This window comes from Pteronotus mesoamericanus, unplaced genomic scaffold, assembly GCF_021234165.1.
Source record: "Pteronotus mesoamericanus isolate MK-2021 breed Mesoamerican mustached bat unplaced genomic scaffold, CSHL_Meso_final contig_59, whole genome shotgun sequence".
In the NCBI taxonomy this organism is placed as follows: Eukaryota; Metazoa; Chordata; class Mammalia; order Chiroptera; family Mormoopidae; genus Pteronotus; species Pteronotus mesoamericanus.
In genome coordinates this window covers 6,647,680-6,666,545 of record NW_026555206.1, presented here as the reverse complement: position 1 = coordinate 6,666,545, position 18,866 = coordinate 6,647,680, and the positions used below count along the sequence as shown (strand labels likewise).

Genomic DNA, 18,866 nt, shown 5'->3' with positions numbered 1-18,866 from the left:
CCACCTGGTAACACTACCTTAATCTTCATTGAACAACTGTTCCATTTCTTTGCTTTTGATACCCAAAGTGCTTTCTATTAATTGTAATGCTTCATGACATTCATGTTTTGGTGTTTGAAAATATGCCATAAAGAGATTTCTCATTTGGATTCTGTCAACTTTTCCTTCTGCACTACTTAGTAAGTTTATCAATTTCTCTTGTACTTCATCGAGCACTTCCTATTGGACATCATTTTGTTTTTTAAATTCTTTGGTTTGTTCTTCCTTCAGATCCAAGCCAGCATGTGCTTTCTGCAGATGTCCCTGTAACACCACCAGTTTTCCTTCTGGACAGTCTGCCTTCTCCATCTATTCAACTAGTATCAACTTCAAGTTGCAAGTCTGGTTTTCTTGTTCCTGAGAGACAGAAAGCTGTAGTGCACTTCCATCTCTCCTTAGTGACAATATTCGATTGTTCCTGAAATGAATGTACCTGGAAACTGGCTTGATGGCTTGTCTTTTACATTGCTAGAAGATAAATGTAACACTTCCCTCAATGCTACGACCTACCTTCTTAGTTTAGCTGCTCTATCTTCTGCAGCCCAGGTTCCGGCAAAGGAGAATCTTTTGATTCTAAAACATGGTTAAGCCATCTCTCCAGTTGGTTTAAGCATAAGTCTTTGTGATGCAAATGTTGAACCTCCTTCTCTAAGGCAGTTTTCCATTTGTTTCTATTTTAATGCCAACATGATTTCATTTCTCTCCTGTTGAAACATAACTCTTTTTGTGCATTGATGTAACTGCATTTAAAAGCTGATTTAATTCTCACATCTTACCCTGTTCTTTTTCTTTGAAGAGTTGCTTTAAAACAAGAGCCTTCTTCATCATTGCAACATATTCAAACTCTCTTTCTTCATATAGTCATATATGAAGTCATATATTTGTCTCTTATACTGCTTGATTTTCTGTTTCCTTTTCTTTGGATGTTTCTACTATTTTTTCATTTTCCTGTTTTAATTTACACATGTCCACTTCAAAATTCAATAGTCTCTCCTTCAGGCTGGTACTGCCTGCCTCAAAAGTTTATTTTTGCTCATTTCATTAGTGAAATTTTCACTTAAAAATGTAGTTAATCACTTTTTGCTTTAAGAGCTCTTTTTCCTCAAGTTTTGTAAATCATCTGTTTCTCCTTTAGCTGCTTAATTTTTGAATAAGTTTGTTCACTTTGGAGGGTTTTTTTCCTAGTTTAGAGGTAGCAACATTTGAATCAGGCAATCTCTGATTATTTTTCTCATGATCTAATTGTTTCTTCTTTTCCTTTTTTAAAATTTTATTTTGTGGCTAAGTAATTGACATTCAAAAACACAAAAATCTTAAATGTTCAGTTTATGACCTTTGACGGTTATATATACACCTGTATATGTGTGTGTGTGTGTGTGTGTGTGTGTGTATACCTAAAAACAAGTGCGACAAGACGGTATATACCTAAAAAAGATGGTTATGTATACCTAAAAACAAGATATAGAACATTTCTATCATTCCAGAAAGTTTCCTTATGCCCTTTTTCATTCATTCTCCCTGCATTCCACAAAATCATCTTCTGATTTCTATCAGATTAGTTTTGTCTGGTTTTGAAACTAACAATGAAATAATACTGCATGTATCCTTATGTCTTGCTTCTTTTACTTAGCATAAAGCGTTTGACATACATTCATATAGTTGCAATAGTTTGTTCTTTATTTTTTCTTTCAAAGCAATATTACATTGTGTGAATATACCAATATTTAAAACTAAGATCAGTTAGAACCAATTTTGGTTCATGATGGCAAGAAACTCATGTTTTTGTTTTGATTGGGTAATTGATGTAGCTGAACAGCATTAATGATATTCCAGTTTCTTTAACATAGCATCCCAGTCAGAGTACTGATGTTCTCTTTTGCCTCTTGTTAGGCAGTGGCAGGTCATTATGTAATTGTTTTTTAATGCAAGCTTATTCATTCTTGCTCTGTTTCTCCTTTTTCCTGTGATGATTTTCTAAGCTCTTGTACCTCTTCTTGGAGCAATTTAGAAGACTCATTGAGTTCATCAGATTTACTTACGTTATGAGAGTCTATGGATTCTGAAGTAATTGATCTGGTGGAGGGCTGTGGTGTAATAGGTCAAATTTACCTAAAAGATCATACTTAGCATTGCAAAGCTTCCCTATGCTGAGCTGAATTTGTGCTAACTCCTCCAAATTCTGGACTCTAGAAAGCTCCTTTTGTTTAATATGTTTCTTAAACTCAAAGTTCTCCTTCTGGATGTTTAAAGTCTATTTTTATGACTGATTTAGCTGATTACTAAATCTTCTATTTTATCCTCAAGCTTCTCTTGGTTGAATACAAATCATTAACAGCCAATTCACTTTGAATTGACTTTTCTTTCTACAGGCCTGACTCTTTAGTGATGGTCACTTTATTATCTTCAAGTTAATGAACTCTTTATGTTTTATTACCTAGAGCTTGTTTTAGTTTACTGATAATGCTATCTCTCTTTTTTTTTTTAATCCTTACCGGATGACTTTTTTTTTCCCCATTGCTTTTAGAGAGAGAGGAAGGAAGAAAGAGAAAAACATGGATGTGAGAAAGAAACATCAATTGGTTGCCTTCTCATATGTGCCCCAACCAGCAATCAAACCCAAAACCTGGACATGTGCCCTGACCGGGAATCAAACCTGAGACCTTTCGTTCTACGGGACAATGCTCCAACCAACAGAACCATACCCACCAGAGCTCATTTTGTTGTTTCAATAGCTTGTCTGTCAGTGAAAACCATGTGCTTTGCAGGTTTTTGTTTCTCTTGAGCCAACTCTCCTAACTCAGCTACTATTTGAGTTTGGTCCTTGCTCTTCAAGTCACATCTTAAATGATTTACTTCTGAATCCGAATTCGTGTTTCTCATAGCTATACTTTTTTTTAATCTTCACCCAAGGATATGTTTACTGACTTGAGAGAGAGAAAAACATCATGCCCGGGCCAGGGGTTGAACCCACAACCTAGGTATATGCCCTGACTGGGGATCAAACCACAGCCTTTTGATGCATGAGAGGATGCTCCAACCAACTGAGCCCCACTGGCCAGGGCTCATAGCTGTACTTTTAATTCCTTCATACTCATTGTTCAGTTTTAAAAGTGACATTGGAGCCCTGACAGGTGTGACTTACTTTGTTGGGTGTCATCCTGAAAAGTGAAAGGTTGCCCGTTCAATCTCAGGTCAGGGCACATGCCTGGGTTGCTGATTTGTTCCCCAGCAATAGGTGTGCAACTAATCAATGTTTCTCTCTTACATCTATTTCTCTCCTTCTCTTTTTCCCTCCCTTCCCCTCTCTCTAAAAATAAATAAAATCTTTAATAAAAGTGGCAGTTGAAGTTCTTCCTTTTCTTGACTTAATAATGAATCTTTTTTTCTTAAAAAATTGAACTTACGCTGGTTGTCGTCAATGAGATTGTTATCCTGATCTAAGCTACTTCATCTCATTATTTCATTTTCAGTATCAGACAGCTCTTGTTGCACTCTGAACTCTTCTTCCACAATGTCTTCTATGGAAGAACTCTGTCCTTTTCTGTCACTGTATCACTTCGCTTCCTAATATAAGACTTCAATTCACATTCTTCAATTGCTTCTATCTTGTCTTCATTTGTCTGGGCTTGTTGTCTTCTTAAACTGTCTCTTTTGCCCAGGCCAGTGTGTCTCGTTCGGTTGGAGCATTGTCCAGTAAACTGAAAGGTCGCGTGTTCAATTCTGGTCAGGGCACATTCCTAGATTGCGGGTTCAGTCCCAGGTCGGGGTGTGTATGAGAGGCAAGAGGCAACCAATGTTTCTCTCTCACATCAATGTTTTTCTCCCTCTCTCTTCTTCCCTTCCTCTCTCTCTAAAATCAATGAGCATGTCCTTGGGTGAAGATTTTGTGTGTGTGTTTGTGTACACGTATTAATATATGGTCTGTCCAGAAAATATCCAGCCATGTACTAGGAAAAATAGAGACATTTATTGAAGAAGATACAAAATACAAGAAACATTGTATAGCCCTGGCTGGTGTGGCTCAGTGGATTGAGCGCCAGCTTACGACCCAAAGGGTTGCTGGTTTGATTCCGTCAGGGCACATGCCTGTGTTGCGGGCCAGGTCCCCAGTAGGGGGCGCACGAGGCAACCACATATTGATATTTCACTCCCTCTCTTTCTCCCTCGCTTCCCCGCTGTCTAAATAAATAAATAATCTTAAAAAAAAGAAACATTGTACATAGGACAATGACACCTCAGGCCCCTTCAAAGTAGGCATCTTGGGACCTCACAGAGTTCTCCCCATCACCATCAGCTGCTCCACTGTATTTTCCTGACTCTCATTGAAAGTCTGATTTTAGTTTGGGGAAAAACCAGAAGTCGCAGGGCACCAAATCTGGGCTGTAGCAGGGCTGAGTAACCTCAGTGACTTGATGTTTCTCTAAAAAATTCTGCAAGATACCTGATACATAAGTGGGCACATTGGTGTGATGAAGCTGCCAATCACCAGTTGCCCGTAGCTGCAGCCTTCTGAATCATCTGAATAGTTTCTGCCAAGGAATGTTCAAGCATAACGCAGAATTTGGTGCAGATTCATTGCTCTACTATTCAGTCATTTTTAATGCGACAGCCACACAGTACACATGCTCACTCAACAGCACTACCACCCCCACTGACTAGTACAGTGAAGTGATTATTCACACATGCACATTCCAGTCCACTCTCGTTGGCTGCCAGGTTACATCAATGTCACTCAAACTTTCTCATTATATTAATAATGGCTGGACTTTTTCTGGACAGACCTAGTATATCATTTTTTGCAGATAATTTTTTATTGATGTATTTAATTGTAACCTTAAGTTCTTTGATCTTCCTGGTAAACTTTTTTGAGTTTGTAAAACTTGAATAGATTTTTGCATATAACATGTTAGAGCCACCGGTTACTCAAAATTCCCCAGCCACTCTGCTCTAACAGATTTTCCAGTTCTTCAATTCTTTCTTAATACTCACTTATTTTATCTTGGTGCCTACAACTTATTTCTGCCAATTCCTGTTGACGAACATTCTACAATACTGCCATTTCAAGTTGATGGTCATAAATTTCCTGTTTTGCTTCTGTCAAAGTTTCTTAATGGTATTTTGCAGTTTGTAGATTTCACTATGATCTGTCTGCCTTGAAGTCTGAGCAAAATGCCTTCAATTGCTAACTTCAGCCTCAAGTCTTAGAACTTTATTTGAGAGTGGTTTATTTCCTGTTGTGACGAAATCATGTAGGGAAAGTCTGTGCCATCTCTGTTGCAAGCTGACACATGAGGGTTGATGTCATAACCCAATGAAGGTGATGGAGGGGTTCATAGTACAAGGCCAGCTCCAGAATTTCCTGACTGAGTGGCTGACTGCAGCTTCAGCAACTTTACTTTAGCACTGTTTTCCTCTCAGAAATTTGAATTCTAGGTCTTTCTGTTGTAGTTGATGCCAGTGAGCAGTAGTTTGCTGCTTTATTTGAAACCATGATGTTTCATACTTCTGTTGTAGATCACTCTGAGGAGTTTATTTAAGTATAAATAAATAAAACATATATACATAAATAAAATATATAAATATATACATGTATATATTTTTATACGTACAATTGATTATGCTATTACACTTGTCCCATTTTTTTCTTCCCTTTATTCCCCTCCCTGTACCTCCCCTCCAATCAGCATGCCCCTACCTTAGTTCATGTCCATGGGTCATACATATAAGTTCTTTGGCTTCTCCATTTCCTATAATATTCTTAACCTCCCCCTGCCTATTTTGTACCTACCATTTATGCTTCTTATTCCCTGTACCTTTTCCCCCATTCTCCGCCCCCCACTCTGATCTCCATTTGTATGATTCTGTTCCTGTTCTAGTTGTTTGCTTAGTTTGTTTTTGTTTTTGTTTTTGTTTTTAGTTTCAGTTGTTGGTAGTTGTGAGTTTGTTGTCATTTTACTGTTCATAGTTTTTGATCTTCTTCTTTTTCTTAGATAAGTCCCTTCAACATTTCATATAATAAGCGCTTGGTGATGATGAACTCCTTTAACTTGACCTTATCTGGGAAGCACTTTATCTGCCCTTCCATTCTAAATGATAGCTTTGCTGGGTAGAGTAATCTTGGATGTAGGTCTTTGCTTTTCATGACTCGGAATACTTCTCTCCAGCCCCTTCTTGCCTGCAAGGTTTCTTTTGAGAATTCAGCTGATAGTCTTATGGGAACTCCTTTGTAGGTAACTGTCTCCTTTTCTCTTGCTGCTTTTAAGATTCCTTATCTGTAATCTTGGGTAACCTAATTATGATGTGCCTTGGTGTGTGCTTTCTTGGGTCCAACTTCTTTGGGATTCTCTGAGCTTCCTGGATCTCCTGGGAGTCTCCTGGATCTCCTTGGCCAGACTGGGAAAGTTCTCCTTCATTATTTTTTCAAATAAGTTATCAATTCTTTGCCCTTCCTCTTTTCCTCTGGCACCCCTATGACTCGGATGTTGGAATGTTTACAGTTGTCCTGGAGGTTCCTAAGCCTCTCCTCATTTTTTTGAATTCTTCTTTCTTCATTCTGTTCTGGTTGAATGTTTACCTCTTTCTTCTCCCAGTTGTTGATTTGGGTCCTGGTTTCCTTCCCTTTACTGTTGGTTCCCTGTATGTTTTCCTTTATTTCACTTTGCATAGCCTTCACTTTTTCCTCCATTTTGTGACCATGCTCAACTACTTCTGTGAGCATCCTGATTGCCAGTGTTTTGAACTGAGCATCTGATAGGTTGGCTGTCTTTATCACTTAGTTCTGTTTCTGGAGCTTTGATCTGTTCTTTCATTTGGGCCACATTTCTTTGTCTCGGCGCACCTGTTACATTGGAAGGGGCAGAGCCTTCGGTATTCATCAGGGCAGGGCAACCCTGGTTGCTGCGTTGTGATGCTGTCTGTAGGGGAGGGGTCTGAGAGGAAACAATGCCACTTGCTCAGCTCTTGGCAGGCTTTCAGCCACTTCCCCCACTACCCACAAGCAAATTGGGCCCAGGTGCTGATTCCCAGGTGGGTGGGCTTATGTATGTTCTAGGACCCTGTGGGTATCTCCAGTGGACTCTCCTGTGAGTCTGGGAGTTTCTCCGACCGCCAAAACCCCTACCGATTTTCACAGCCAGTGGTTATGAGGCTTTCTTTTCCTGTACTGGAGCCCTGGGTTGTGCAGCCTGTTTTGCTCTCCAGCTGTTCCTCCCACTTTATCCACATGCAAATGTGGGACCACTGGTCCGCCAGATGCCACCTTGCTGCACATCCCCTCCACCCCAGCTGCCCATCTCTACCCCACCTACGAGTCTGCAGTCTGGATAAATATTTCTTCTTTCACTCCTTGGTTGTCAGACTTCCATACAGTTTGATTTTCTGGCTGTTCTGGTTACTTTTTTGTCCTTAAATTTGTTGTTGTCCTTCTTTTGGTTGTGTGAGGAGGCAAAGTATATCTACCTACGCCCCCATCTTGGCCAGAAGTGGTAGATCACTACGAGGAGTTTTAATTCTCTCCTTCTCTTATGTTAAGGTCTCCTGTGTGGTTTCAACTTCCTTTCTCTTGAAGTCAGATGACTCTTCCCCTTTTTCAGGTCCCTTCATCAGCACATCTTTTCTGACGTCAGAGATATGGCCTATGAAGTAAGTCACATTGCCACCCACATGCCCTAGGGAATGGCCTAAGCCAGAACCAAAGCCACCAAACTAGGAGGCCATCGCTGGTCATAGGACTGACCTGGTCTGCTCCACCACAAGCATATAGCTCTATTGGACAACTCCACCAAGTGTCTCAGAATTGCTGCATGACTAGGGCTAAGAATCAAAACACAATGACCCATTCCTAGGAACTCCAGAGTTGTGGGGCTTTCCATGTGGGGGCACCTGGGGATCCAGAGACCTAGACTGGGCTGACAAGGCACCCTTCTCAGTTACAGGTCCCCTGTGGGCCTTCTCTGTCCCCTCTGTCTCAGTGACTGTCTCTAACAGAAAATACACATTGTATTTGACTTTTTTGTCCCACAGTTCAAGTTGACCAATAGCTTGTGATTTCCACACCCCCCCCCCTTCTTTTTTTTACATTCGAGGTCGGTTGCACACAGCGACACACATCCATCCTAACAGCACAAACGGCCACATTTGGACAGATGTCTGTGCCTTCACATTAGCACCTACATAAGTAATTTTTCAATTGCCATTTATAATATCCTCTACTCCAGAGTTGTTATTAGTGAGAGTTGTCTCAGAGTCACCCTACATGATGGCCTATGATGCTTGCTTTCACCACTGAAAGCATGTTTGCTGTTTGGTGTGACACCAGATTGGAAGATAGGGTCGTTAGAATTGGGGTAAATTAAAGTATCTTCAAAGATAAACTGAACACACAATGATAGCTAAATTAGTGGTATGTTCAGATTTTTAACTAATGAAATCTAAGGTCAAATATAGTGTTATTTCTTGGGAGAGGACTCAAGGAAACCCTAGTATAAGATGATGAAGGGCTGAACTGTAGTAAATTACAGTGGAAATTGTCAACTAGACTATAGTTAGAATTAGGGTTATAACATTACTTAAATATTTTCACTTAGGTAGCATCAATAAAGTATCAAGACTTTCTTTTCTTCTTTGTCTCATTGTGTTACCGAATACAGCCAGTTGTGAGGGGTTGGTCCTACCATTTGCCATCTACCAGGCAAAACTCCAAACACAGAGTTTGGTGGAAAGGACAGGAATCTTTTATTTCAGGGCTATTCAACCTGCAACCCACAGTCCACATGCAGCCCAGGATGGCTCTGAATTTCAGCCCAACACAAGATTGTAAATTTACTTAAAACATCATGAGATTTTTTTTTTCTTTTGGTGATTACATGTTACAGTGTATTTAATGTGTGGCCCAAGACAACTCTTCTGGTGTGGCACAGAGACACCAAAAGGTCAGACACCCCTGTTTTATTTAACAGTTATATAATTTAAAATAATGGCAAATTGCTGCCTCAAAGCCTGTTTCCTCTAAGACACCCGAAGAAAATCACTCTGCCACCTTCTGCCAGCTCAGTTCAAGGTTGTACCAGGAACCTCTTCTCCCACCCAAAAGTACCATAAATGTAGGTGACTTAGCTGGTTGCCATTCACTGTCTGGTTTCAGGCATCTTTCAATGTCTGTGCATCTAGACATGCTACTCACCGTACACTATCTTCTTCCTCCAGCTGCTGCCCCCAGTGTGTCTGTGTGCCTGGACAGGCAAGACCCATGTAGCACAGCTCCAGTTGCCACTGCAACTTCCTGTGAGGGGGTGGGAAGTTCCCCACCAGGGCAATGCATGAATGCGCACTTCAACCCCTCATTTCTGGTGCGGGGGGTGGGGGTCTACTGGTCTATGAAAATATACAAAGCAAAAAGGAAAATCCTTCCAATATCTACCAAAATTTTTATCTTTATGCCTTATATCTTTTGTTACTTTACTTTGCAACTTAATGTGATGTTTTAACCCTTAGAAACCTCAATTTCTTTTCGAAACAAAAACAAAACAAATTCAAAGCAAGGACAGAGTTTCAGAAAAAGGAGGGGAAGGGCTGGAGCTAGCCTTCGACTCTTGTCTCACACCAACCAGTCCTACTAACCAGTCACACAACGTCTCTGAGGTCCAAATGTCATAAAGCCCCAGTGGCAGACACATTCTCTTGCGCACCAGTGCATCCACTAGTCTCCTGGAAGAAACACGGCCTCTCATCCCAGCTGGTATGTCCACCAGCATCAAATGACCTTTTGTAGGTCCAAATGGCACAAAGCCCATTGGCAGAGATGTACTCTCATGCCAACCAGTACTACAAGTGACCTTTACAAGGTTCAAATGGCACAAACGCTAAACGGCAGAGACATTCTCTTATCCCAGCCAGTACCACAAATGACCCTGACAAAAGGCATGAAGCTCAAACAGCAGAGACAAAATAGCTAAATCTCCCATAATCCCCACAAGATCAGAAAGCTAGCAAAGAATCACTGTAACCAAGAACTGATGTTTCTTTCATTTCAAGTTAAAATTCTCACAACTTTACTCATTCAGAAATAACCACAACTCATTTTCAATCTTTGTTCTTTCTAACTGTGGGAAGGACCATACCTTAACTCAGTATCAAGCAGCCAAAAGTCCCTAGATTTGTAAATACATAAATAAATAAATAAAGGAACATTGTTACACTGTATTGGGGCCCACTGTCTTCTTCTGAAAGAGAAATTTCAAATCTCCTTCTGGAGTGCAGGTCTAGCTGTCCTTTTCAGCATCAACTACAGCAGCAGGGTTAGAATCCTCCTCAGGTGGTACCCATTTTATCTGTGTGGTGTATCCAAGGCTTAATTCCCACGAGCTCTGAGAAGGGTGCATTGTCAGTAGGACATCATAGGGATCAGTTCATTGCTCAGCCAGGTGCTGTTCAGGTTGTTGAGTCTCCCAGGTCTTTAGTAAGACTCGGTCCCCCAAGCTGGGACAGGTGGAAGGGCTCATCAGTGAGTAGGCAGACCTACAATAAGCAAACTTGTGCAAACTGGTTAGTGTTTGCCTTAAATGTTGTATGTATTGTTTAATTTTTGGCTCATGCTCCAAATCAAAAGGATGTGTTCCTAAAACAGAAATTTGGAAGGGTCTCCCATAAGCTACTTCAAAAGGGCTTAACTTAAGCCCACTTCCAGGTGCTACCCTAATCTGGACCAAAGCAATAGGAAATACATGGTCCCATTTCAAATGCATTTCCTGACTTTTTTTTTTTTTTTTTGCCAGGTTCTTCTTTATTGTGTGATTCATTTCCTCAGTTTTTCCCATAGAGGCCTCCAAGATGTAGTTTTCATTGTATTTGCAGAGCCTGTCCAACCTTCTGGAAGATCTCCAAAGTGAATAATGGTCCCTTGTCACTCTGAATGCTGTGAGGAAGTCCAAAGGAATTACTTCTTTAAGTAGAATTTTTGCTACCTCAGTTGCCTTCTCACTTGTTTTGAGGTGTGCCTCTACCCACCCAGAAAAAGTATCCACAAAAACTAATAAAAATTTGAAATTCCTTTTGGTTTTAGGCATTTGTATAAAATCTACTTACCAGTCCTCAAAGAGGCATAACCCGTTATATTGTACTCCTGTTTTTGCTGAGGCACATTGTGTTTTAGGATTGTTTTTGGCACATATCTGACAGGCTTGGATGATGCTCTGAATAGTCCTTTGCCAGTGAGGTCCGTTCAAATGTGGCCTAATGAGGCCCATCAAAGAATCATTTGCATAATATGTCCCACGATGTAGGTGTTTGAGGATGGGATACAATAGAGCCTCAGAAAGTAAGTTCATTCCACAGGGGTTGATCTTCCATATGGAATTGGGATCAGTGCTAATGAATCCCCCATTCGTGGACCCATTTCTCATCTTATTTTGTGTAATGAGGTTTAAATTTTGACAAGTCCAAGCAGGGGATCAAAACCCCTAGGTGTGGCAGCCCTCCAGCTGTTTATCTCACTGCTTTATCAGAAGTTTGGTTTCCCTAGCTCTTTTGGGAACTGTCCCTTAAGTGCCCTGGGCAGTGCATTATGGCAACCTGGTCTGGTAGATTTACTGCAGTGGCAATTGTAAAATTGTAAAATCTCAGCGTGTTTAACATCCTTACTCCCTGAAGTTAAGAGTCCTCTCTCTTTCCATATAGCTCCATAGGCAGTGACTACTACAAAAGCATATTTGGAGTCCATGTATATGTTAACCTTCTTTCCCTGGGACAGTATTAGGGCTCTTCTGAGGGCTATCAGTTTAGCCTTCTGTGCTGAGGTTCCTGCCTCAGGGGCTTGGGTTTTTATGACCTTGTCTATGGTGACTGCTGCCTACCCAGTTTGTCAAGCTCGTTGTTGGCCATTGGCCATTGGCCATGAAGCTGCTCCCATCTGTGTACAGCTCCCAGTCTGATGCCACCAGTGGTTGGTCCAGTAGACATGGCCTGCTAGAATAAACTTGGTCAATAATTCCCATGCTGGATGGCCAAGTCTCCCTCCATGTATGGAGGCAGAGTGGACAGATTCAAAGTTGTGGTAGCCTGCAAAGTAACATTTGGGTTGCCCAACAGAATGGCCCGGTATTTTCCCATGTACCCTACTGTCAGCCAATACCCTCCTTTCTGTTCCAATAGAGTTAGGACCTGGTGTGGTACCACTACTGTAGTAGACTGTCCCAAAATGAACTTCTAAGCTTTCTGTAAGATGTCCCAGGTAGCTGTTACTGCCCAGAGGCATGGTGGCCATCCCTATGTTATATGATCCAACTTCTTTGAGAGATAGGCAATGGGTCTGGGAATGTTTCCCAGAACTGGGTTAGTAACCCCAGTCCAATCTCTTGGCTTTCATGAGTGTATAGTTTGAAAGGCTTCTGTAAATTGGGCAATACTAGCATGCGAGCTGAAACTAGCTTCAGGCATCCTTTGAAGTCTTTGTGTCCAGGTGTCCTCATAACAGGGGGACACACCATCCAGAAATGGGAGTGGGATTTGAGCTCTGCATGTATGACTGGAAACTTTGCCCCCTTGTTAAACATGGCAGTTAGAAGAGTGGCAAAGGCAAATATGGCCAACACTGACCCTCATTGGTTGGAAAGCTGGACACTCCACCGGCTTTCAGCGCACATGGGATTCTAAGAGAGCACTTTTGAAATGGAGCATGCTGGGAAGGGATAAGTCAGTTGGTTCTTTTCCCTACCCCTGTTGGAGGGAGCATGTCAACAGAAGCAAGCAGACCTGCCAGTGGAGGTCAGTGCAGGCCTATGAGGAGAGGCCTGGGGACACAGACTCCAAAAGATGCCGGAAGCTGGACAGTGACTGGAGACCAGCTAAGCCACCTGTTTACTCTACTTTTGGGTGGGAGAAGAGCTTTCTGGTGCAACCTTGAACTGAGCTGGCAGAGGGTGACAGGGTGATTTTTCTTCGGGTGTCTTAGAGGGAAGAGGCTTTGATGCAGAAACTTGCCATTATTTTCCAAAGAACTTGGTGATAATAGCACTGTGAACAGATTTTTGTTTTTATGTTATTTTCAGTTCTTAAACCTATGAAGTAGTTGTAATGACAAATATTTAAATAGCTATTTTTGATGTCATACTCTTTTTCTTTCCCCTTATTTTTGTTACTCAGATATTTTAGACAGAAACTTGCCATTGAATAAAATATTTGTTTCTTTTCCACCAAACTCTGTCTTTAGAGATTTGTCTGGTAGGTAGCAAGGGGTAGGACCCCCCCCCCCCCATTGTTTGGGTTCGGTAACACTATTCACATCATGCTGTTCTCTTTTTCAGTCGCTGCTCCCAGGGTGTCTGTGTGCCTGGTCAGGCAGAACTCATGTAACATAGCTCCACTTGCCTCTGAAGCTTCCTGTGGTCGGGGGAGGAAGGGGGTTCCCGGCAAGGGTGACACATGCATACACAGTTCAACCGTTCCCTCCTTTCTGGGGGATGTCCCCCTTACATAAGTTTAGTGATGTTGTTTAAGAGCCCACTTTCTGGAGTCATACTTTCTAGGTTTAAATCTTGGTTCTACTGCTAAAGTATTGTTGTCATGGGCAGGGTATGTAACTGTTTCCAAATCTATAAAAGGAGTAAATGAAAGTGCTTACCTTATGTAGTGTTCTGCAGATTAAGTAAGCATGTAAAGTGCTTACTCAGGGATGGTTCCATAGTAAGTTTTCATATGCTATTATCATTTATTGGGTTGGCCAAAAACTCCATATGCTTTTTTCCATAAAATAAAAAACACATGTTTCATTTTCACCAATAACTTTATTAATTTGGATATTTTGAGTATGTCAGCTATCTCCTATGTGGTACAATGTTGATTGTTCTCAATTAATGTCTTGATTGGATCACTATCAACTTCAAACGGTCTACCCAACCTTGCATCATCATCCAGTGAGAAATCTCCAGCATGAAACTTCACAAATCACTTTTGACACATTCAGTCAGTTACAACACCTTCTCCATACACTACACAAATCTTTTTTTGTGTTTCAGTTGTATTTTTACCTTTCTTGAAATAATAAAGCATAATATGCCAAATATGTTGTGTGTTTTCTTCCATCTTCAATGTTAAATGGCAATACAAAATTCACCAATTCTGATGTTTTTAATTTTATTTTTCTTTTTTTAATGTATAATCTTTATTATATTTTTCTATTACCATTTAGTCCCCTTATACTCCCCTTCCCCCAGCAATCACCACCCTGTTGTCCATGTCCATGAGTCCTTCCTCTTTTTTTTTGCTCAATCTCTCCACCCCCTAACTCCCCTACCCCCGCCAATTAACTATCATCTGTTCTCCATCTATGAGTGTGTCTCTGTTTTACCTGTTAATTCAGTTTGTTAGATTCCACATATGTGTGAAATTATATGATATTTGTCCTTCTCTGACTGGCTTATTTCACTTAGCATAATGTTCTCCAAATCCATCCACACTGCTACAAAGGGTAAAATTTTCTTTTCTTTCTTTCTTTCTATTCTTTTTTAATGGCTGAGTAGAATTCCATTGTATAAATGTCCCATAGTTGTTTTATCCACTCATCTGTTGATGAACACTTGGGCTGCTTCAATATCTTGGCAATTATAAATAACGCTGGAATGAACATAGGGGTGTTTATGTTCTTTTTAATTAGTATTTTGGGTTCCTTTCGATATATTCCCAGAAGTGGGATTGCTGGGTCAAAAGGCAGACCACTTTTAATTTTTTGAAGTGTCTTCATGTTACTTTCCACAGTGGTTGCACCAGTCTGCATTCTCACCAACAGTGCACAAGGTTTCCCCTTCCTCCACATCCTTGCCAGCACTTGTTTGTTGATTTATTGATGATAGCCATTCCGACAGGTGTGAGATGGTATCTCATTGTAGTTTTAATTTGCATTTCTCTGATGCTTAGTGACTTGGAGCATCTTTTCATAGGTCTGGTGCCATCTGTACTTTCTCTTTGAAAAAGCATCTGTTCAGGTCCTTTGCCCATTTAAATTGGTTGTTTGTTTTTTGGTGTTGAGTTTTATAAGTACTTCATAAATTTTGGATATTAACTCCTTATCAGATGTATTGCTGACTATGTTCTCCCATTCTGTGGGTTGTCTTTTTATTTTGTTGACAATTTCCTTTGCTGTGCAAAAAATGTTTAGTTTAATGAAGCCCCATTTGTTTATTTTTTTCTTTTATTTCACTTGCCTGGGGAGATATATCTGATAAAAAACTTCTACAAGCAATGCCCGAGATTTTGTTGCTTATGTTTTCTTCTAGGATTTTTATGGTTTTGGGTCTAACATTTAAGTCTTTGATTCATTTTGAATTTATTCTTGTGTGTGGGGTAAGAAGGTGGCCTAGTTTCATTTTTCTGCATATATCTATTCAATTTTCCCAATATCATTTATTGAATAAACTATCCTTAGCCCACTGTATGTGCTTGCTATACCTCTGTTGAATATTAATTAACTATAAATACATGGATTTCTTTCTGGGCTCACCATTCTGTTCCATTGATCTATGTGTCTATTTTTATGCCAGGCTGTTTTGATTGCTATGGACTATTATGCTTTATATTGCTATAAAGCATAATATAATAAAGTAGTATAGTTTGCTATAAGGTAGCATGATTCCTCCAACTTTGTTCTTTTTTTTTCAAGATCGTTGTTACTCTCCAGGGTCTTTTTTGGTTCCATATAAATTTTTGAATTATTTTTTCTAGTGCTGTGAAATACATCATTGGAATCTTGATAGGAATTGTGTTGAAACTATAGATTGCTTTGGGTAGTATGGACATTTTAATAATGTTAATTCTTCCTATTCATAAACATGGTATGTGCATCCACTTATTTGTATCTTCTTTAATTTCTTCTCTCTCTTATAATTTTCCAAGTACAGGTCTTTTACATCCTTGGTTAGGTTTATTCCTAGATATTTTATTCTTTTTGAAGCAATTGTGAATGGGATTGTTTTCTTAATTTCCTCTTCTATTAGTTTGTTATTGGCATATAAAGATACAGTTGATTTCTGGATATTAATTTTGTATCCTTCTACTTTGCTGAATTCATTTATCAGTTCTTGTAGCTTCTTGGTAGAATCTTTGGGGTTCGCTATGTATAGTGTCATGTCATCTGCAAATAAAGACAGTTTTACTTCTTCCTTTCCACCTTGGATGCTTTTTATTTCTTGTTGTCTGATTCCTGTGGCTAGGACTTCTGGTACTCTATTGAATAAGAGAGGTGGAAGTAGACATCCCTATCTTGTTCCCAATCTTAAGGGGAGTGCTTGTAGTTTTTGCCCATTGAGTATGATGCTGGCAGGGAGGGTTTGTCATATATGGCCTTTATTATGTTTAGATATGTTCCCTCTATTCCCATTTAGTTGAGAGTTCTTATCATAAATGGGTGCTGGATTTTATCAAATGCATTTTCTGCATCTATTGATATGATCATGTGGTTTTTATCATTTCTTTTGTTTATGTGGTGAGTCACATTTAGTGATTTGTGAATGTTGTACCATCCTTGCATTCCTGGAATAAATCCCACTTGATCATGGTGTATGATCTTTTTGATACATTGCTGTATTTGGTTAGCTAATATTTTGTTGAGGATTTTAGCATCTATGTCCATCAGTGATATTGGCCTATAATTCTCTTTCTTCATGTTGTCTTTATCTGGTTTTGAAATTAGGGTAAAGCTAGCCTCATAAAATAACTATGGGAGCCTTCCCTCCTCTTGAATTTTATGAAATAGTTTGAGAAGGAGAGGTGTTAGTTCTTCTCAGAATGGTAAAATTCCCTTGTGAAGCCATCTGGTCCAGGGTTTTTGTTTGTTTGAAGTTTTTTAATTATGGCTTCAATCTAATTCTCTGATTTTTTCTGATTTATTTTTGGAAGACTGTATGTTTCTAGGAATTTATCCATTTTGTCTAGGTTGTCCAGTTTGTTGGTATATATTTGTTCATACTATTTTCTTACAGTTCTTTGTATTTCTTTGGTATCAAGTTATTTCTCCTCTTTCATTTTCGATTTTATTTACTTGGATCCTCTCTTTTTTTCTTGATGAGTCTAGTTAAAGGTTTGTCAACCTTATTTATCTGTTCAAAGAACCAGCTGTTGAATTCATTGATTTTTTTGTGTGTCATTTTTTTCTGCTCTGATCTTATTTCCTTCCTTCTACTCACATTGAGCTTTGTTTGTTGTTCCTTTTCTAGTTCCTTTCAGTGTGAAGCTAGATTTTTTATTTGAGCTTTGTCTTCCTTTTGAGATAGGCCTGTAATGCTATGAATTTCTCTTAGGATTGCTTTCCCAGTGTCCCACAGATTACGGATTCTTATGTCCTCATTTTCATTTTTTTTAAGGTATCTTTTGATTTCTTCCTTGATCTTGTTATTGACCCATTCATTGTCTAGTAACATGTTATTTAGCTTTCATGTTTTTACATGTTTTTCAGTGTTCTTGTGGTTGATTTCTAGTTTCATAACATTGTGGTCAGAGAAGATGCTTGGTATGATTTCAATTTTCTTAAATTTATTGAGACTTGCTTTGTGTTCTAACATGTGGTCTATCCTAGAAAACATCCCATGTGCACTTTAAAAGTATGTATATTCTGCTGCTTTAGGTTGAAATGCTCTGAAGATACCAATTAAATCCATTTGATCTAGTATGTTATTTAAGGTCACTGTCTCCTTGTTGATTTTCTGCCTGGAAGATCTATCCATTGAAATCAATGGGGTTTTAAAATCCCCAGCTATGACTATATTTTCATTGAGCTCTCCTTCTATGTCCATCAAGATTTGCTTTACATATTTAGGTGCTCCTATGTTGGGTGTGTAAATGTTTACTAGGGTTATAACCTCTTTTTGGATTGTTCCCTTTATCATTATGTAGTGTCCTTCTTTGTCTCTTACTATAGTCTTTGTTTCAAAGTCTATTTTGTCAGCTATAAGAACTGCTACCCCAGCTTTTGTTTCTTTTCCATTTTCATGAAATACCTTTTTCCAACCCTTTACTTTTAGTCTGTGTGTATATTTTGGGTTTTTTCCTTTTCCTTTTTTCTCCTTCTCCCTCCTGCCCCTCCCCCCCCCCCCCCTCTGTCCCCTCCTCCTTCTCTTCCTCTCCCTCCTCCTCCTTCCAAGCCCTTTAACTGTGTTGCAGTATTGATTTGTTGTTAACAAAGTCCTTTGGCTTTTTCTTGTCCAGAAACTCCTTATTTCTCCTTCAATTTTAAATGATAGCCTTGCTGGGTAAAGCCTTGGTTGTAGGTCCTCGCTCTTCATAACCTTGAGTATTTCATGCCATTCCTTTCTGGCCTGAAATGTTTCCAAGTAATCAGATACCAGTCTAACTGGTGCTCCCTTGTAGGTAACTACCTGCTTTTCTCTTGCAGCTTTTAAGTTTCTTTCCTTGCTTTAAGCCTTGCATTTTAATTATGATGTGTCTCACTGTAGACTTCTTTGGGTTCGACTTCTTTGGGACTCTCTGAGCTTCCTGGACTTGTGATATTTTTCCTTTACCAGATTACAGAAGTTTTCAGTTATTATTTCTTCAAATAAGTTCTCAATCCCTTGCTCACTTTCTTTTCCTTCTGGTATGTTCATGATGTGGATGTTGTTATGCTTCATGTCATCCAAGATATTTCTTATGCTCTCCTCATTTTTTAAAATTCTTTTTTTCCTTTTGCTGCTCTACCTGGGTGTTTTTTTCTACCTTGTCTTCCAAATCACAGATGCAGTCTTCTGCTTCATCTAACCTACTGTTTCTTCCTTCCAGTGTATTATTTATCTCAGATATTGCATTTTTTATTTCTGACTGATCCTTTTTTATTGTTTCTATGTCTT

The 18,866-nt window shown here is 39.5% G+C and overlaps 2 pseudogenes; one reads left to right on the top strand and one right to left on the bottom strand.

Moving 5' to 3' along the window:
- Positions 1-2,912, top strand: part of LOC129076316 (PDZ domain-containing protein GIPC1-like) — a 140,106-nt pseudogene extending 137,194 nt beyond the window's left edge.
- Positions 2,913-4,870: 1,958 nt separating this feature from the next.
- On the bottom strand, positions 4,871-5,864 carry LOC129076315 (thyroid receptor-interacting protein 11-like; annotated as a pseudogene).
- Between the last annotated feature and the right edge of the window lie 13,002 nt (positions 5,865-18,866).